Consider the following 4,710-nt stretch of genomic DNA (forward strand, 5'->3'; position numbering starts at 1 on the left):
CTGATTTGGTCAATCAATGTGTTTCAAGAGCAGCATAACCCACTACAAGAGTGATGTGAGCCACAACATGCCAGCCACATACCCATGTGGGATTGAGAATTTTCCAGCAGCTCCCATATTAAAGAGAGTATAAAGGAACAGAGGACTTGGTTTTATTTTTCAATGATTTATTTATTTGAAAGGCAGAGTTACGGAGTGAGAGTGTGTGTGATTTTCCACCTGCTGGTTCACCCCTGAACTGGTCACCATGGCCAAAGCTGAGCAGATCTGAAACCAGGAGCCAAGTGCATGGTCCCAAGTGGCACCTGGGTCATCTGTTGCTTTCCCAGGCATGGCCTGGGTTGTTTAATAGTGCGTTTTATTTAACCCAAGATATGCAAAATACTATTTCTACTTGTAATCAATATAAACATTATCAATGGAACTTTTTGCATCCTTCCTTTCGTGCTAATTCAGTGTGTGTCTTAGCTGACAGCCAACCCGGCTGTGCCCTGTCAGGCTGCTGCTGCTGTATGGGATGTCACAGGGATTTGAGGGGTATAGGCACTTGGTCACTCCTCTCATCATCCCCCCCCATGCCAACCACCCCATCACCACACCCAACTCTTCCACCTCCCTCCCCCAGCTGCTGAGGCCCTAACAGCATCTGCTGAGTCAACAGGTGCGGTGATAGCCCCTGCCCTCAGAGCACCCTCATCCAAAAGGAATCATAGTGAGGCAAGCGCTCTACTCAGCAGTCTAGATGGAGCGTGTGTTGACACATCCCACGTCAGAGTGCCTGCTTGGAGTCCCGCGGCTCAGTTTCCAATTCCGGCTTCCTGCTAATGAGTACCATGGGAGGCACCAGATGGTGGCTCAAGTACTTGGGTCTTTGCCACCTATGTGGGAGGCCTGGATGGAGTTTCCAGCCCCTGGCTCTGGCTGACCCACTTACCAGCTGCCATGAGCATTTGGGAAGTAAGCCAGTGGACAAATTCTTTCTGTGTGTATGTGTCTGAAAACAAATACATTGTAAATGGAGATGAAAACATAGTATCGAACCCGACACAGTAGTCTAATGGCCAAATTCCTCTCCTTGCATGTGCCGGGATCCCATATGGGAGCCAGTTCTAATCCTGGCAACTCCACTTTCCATCTAGCTACCTGTATGTAGCCTGGGAAAGCAGTAGAGGATGGCCCAAGGCCTTGAGATCCTGCACCCATGTGGAAGACTTGGAAGAGGCTCCTGGCTCCTGGCTTCAGGTCAGTGCAGTTCCGGCCTTTGTGGCCACTTAGGGAGTGAATCAGCAGATTGGAGATCTTCCTCTCTGTCTCTCCTCTTCTCTGTATATCTGACTTTCTGATAAAAATAAAATGAATCTTTAAAAAGAGAAAAAAGACACAGTACCACATTTTCTGGATGCTGAGCCCTCTGTCCCTTGAGTCTACACTTTGGGGCTGTCCTAGGTGATTGGAGTATGGTACCTATTAATGACCAAACAGCTGGGAAAACCCAGAAGGCACCTGCTGTTTCAGCTTTGGGGAGCAGATGGGAAAAAAGATGTGACCCAGAAATGGGGACGGAACTGGAAACTCCCACGTTCCGACAACACCTCACACAGGGCCGCTGTCCTTGCCAGCCTGGGAATGAGTAGATGCAATACAAACTCTACAATATACAGAAGATGGCTTAGCCATGGCCAGAGGTGCTCCTCCTGCCTTTTACCTCTCCCCACCGGCAGCTCCCACCCAGAACCCAGTCATCTTCCACTTTCAGGCCCCTGGAAACCAGAGATGGGCAAGCCAGGAAGAGATGGTGTGGCTGGTACCTATTGCCATTTGCTTTGTTTAGCACACCCTCGCCATCTTCTCTACCCAAGAAACTCCTGTTCAGCCCTCTAAACCTGCTCTAAGGAGTCCTCTTTGGTACAGTGTTCCTGGGCTGCAGCCTGTGCCCTGACCTCCAGGTCCTCTTGGTGTACCTTTCCCATTAGGAATAGCTCCATGGGGGCCTGCCCCATGTTCTGGAGCAGCCAAGGGCAGAGGCAGGGCCAGGGTGCATTCCTGGAAAGGGGGCCACTGAGCAGACTCAAGGCTGCCTGCTCTGGTTCCAGGACCTGACTGGCTCCCAGTGAGAGTGGGCAGGGCTGCCACAGCCAGGTCACCCAAGGCAGGGCCCGTACAAAGACCTCTGCTGGGCAGTTCCACACCTTCCTTGTTTGTATGTGAAAGACAAACATTCTTATTTCTGTTTGTTCCTTGTGGCTCAAAAGCACATTTACTGCCTCTTGGAACAGGAAAGCTTTCTTAAAAACAGAGAAACAAGAGCTGTATTTATGTAGAACACATGTCAGTTCATGTCGGCTCTTACCTGTGCAGAGCAGAAAGTTCCGAGGGCTGCAGTGCAGGCTTTGCCAAGCTCTTGTAGCTTTTGGAGGTTTCTGGAAGCTAGATTGTATGCCCGGTTTTATAGATAAGCAACCTGAGACACAGAAAGCTTAAGCGATTTGCCCAAAGGCACACAGCTGCAGACCCGTGGGACCTCTCTGGGGTGGCCTGCCCTCCCCAGCACAGGATCTAAGCCAGAGAAACCCAGTTTTGGCCTGAACCCTTGCCTCCCTGCCTACCCATCACGGGACAAGGGGCTTGGATCGGGGGCCTTCACATGAGCTCTGCAGCCTTCCTACAGGAGTTAAGGGTCTGACAGGGCTGTCCTCCCACTCCTAATGTCCTGTCCAGCTGCTCTTGTTTAACTAGGATGCCCGCCAGCTCACCCCACAGCGTCAAGCCAAATCCAAAATAACAGAATGCCGATAAGTTCCAAGGAGGGGCTGAGGGTGGAGGGCTGAGCTGGGCCCCCTGGAAGCAGTTGTGCCTTGCAGCTGAGACTCTTCCCAGCCTCCTTGCCTCCCTCCCCTGCAGGCCCGGACAGGAGACATGGTGATGCACCCAGCCTTGAGAACATAGGCTCATAATGATATGCAGCTGCAAAATGGATCTCCTGAACCGGACGTGGGGCAAGAGGCCAGCGCAAAAGATGGCGTGCTACGTGCTTCTGCTCATGTGCAGTCTGCATGGGCCACAGGCCATGCCAGTCGGTGGCATTAGGATTTGGGGTCATGTTTCCCTTGTGGAAAAAGGCCAGGATGTTACAGCACCCATTGGTAGCATTCCATACCCCCCTATCTTCAAGCCAGTTGATGGCAGATTAGGCATTGGAAAGGACTCAAGTTGACTTCCTGTGGCAGGTGCTGGCAGGCCAGTATGAAGGGATGCAGGTGTGCAGAGAAGCTGTTTTCCCAGGCCCTGGGTTCTGAAGCTGTGAGTCTCTTTGCTGCCTGCAGTCCTAGTTGCTCCACCAAGGCCTGAGAAAGGCAGTGACAGGCTTGGCTCATCAATACTGAGCTGCCATGGCAGTGAGAGCTGGGAGCGCACGTCCTCCTAAGGGTCAGCAGGAACATCACAGCAGCATCAATCAGGTGAGCAAAAATGTGGAAGCTATCAGCTTGAGGGATTGATAAAAATGGTATACGCATGTGCTGTTCTACTGGGTTCTGTGTCCTGCCCTGGCTTACTACTCAGCAGTTAAGTAGGAGTTACCACACACCCCTGGGAAACAGTGGTTTGTATGGGAAACCAGGCACACACAGATCACCTGCTTCCATTTATGGAAAATGTCTGGAATCGGTAAATCCATGGATGAGAACAAGACTGGTGGTTGGCTAGGATTTGGGGAATGGAAAGCTGGGGGTAAGCAAGAATGGTGTCAACTAAAGGACTTCTTTTTAAGGTTATATAATGGCCTAAAATTGTGATTTTCTTTCTTTCTTCTAAGATTTATTTATTTTTATCAGAAAGGTAGATTTACAGAGCGAAGGAAACACAAAAAGATCTTCCATCTGCTGGTTCACTCTCCAGGTGGCCACAATGGCCCCAGCTGAGTTGATTCGAAGCCAGGAGCCTCCTCTGGGTCTCCCACACAGGTACAGGGGCCTAAGACTTTGGGCCATCTTTTACTGCTTTCCCAGGCCACAAGCAGGGAACTGGATGACAAGTGCAGCAGCCGGGACAGGAACTGGCACTCATATAAGATCCTGGTTCTTGCAAGGTGAGGATTTAGCCACTGAGCCATCGCGTTGGGCCCAACTATGGTTTTCAATGTGCAACTCAATAAAGAGTCACACTGTGTCACACACCTTGCGAGGCATGTGAATTGTATCTCAGTAAAGCTGATTTTTTTTATTTTGGTTTGGTTTTTAATAGTTAATAAGAAGCAGGGAGGAGGAAGGCAGAAGTCTGAGCTATGTAGTTTCAGACCAAATTCTCAGGGGGGCTCCTGAATGCCTGACACCTTGACTCCGTGTTTTCCCTTGTACCTCACTGCTGAACGGCTGTGGAGATGTGGGAGCAGAGGAGCTGGGTGGTGTCACTGCCCCGCGCACACGCCCCACGCACACGCCCCACGCACACGCCCCACGCTGCACGACAGTTGTCCACAATGGGGTCTGTTCCTTGCTAGAGGCACATGTGCAAACTCCTGGTTCCCCGCCTCTCGTTGGTTCCAACCGCACATGGCCAAGCCCCAACCACATGGCAGCTCCTTTCGAAGTCACCCTGCAGTAGACAGACACAGAGAACAAGGAGACATGCCAACCTGGTGAGTTGAAACTACGAATGTTAATTGAATTTACAGATGGGGAAACTGAGGCAGGGGGAGTCAGGGGCACACTC

The sequence above is a fragment of the Ochotona curzoniae genome, unplaced genomic scaffold (genome assembly GCF_017591425.1).
Source record: "Ochotona curzoniae isolate NIBS_2020 unplaced genomic scaffold, NIBS_Ocur_1.0 contig_3520, whole genome shotgun sequence".
NCBI classification, from domain to species: domain Eukaryota; kingdom Metazoa; phylum Chordata; class Mammalia; order Lagomorpha; family Ochotonidae; genus Ochotona; species Ochotona curzoniae.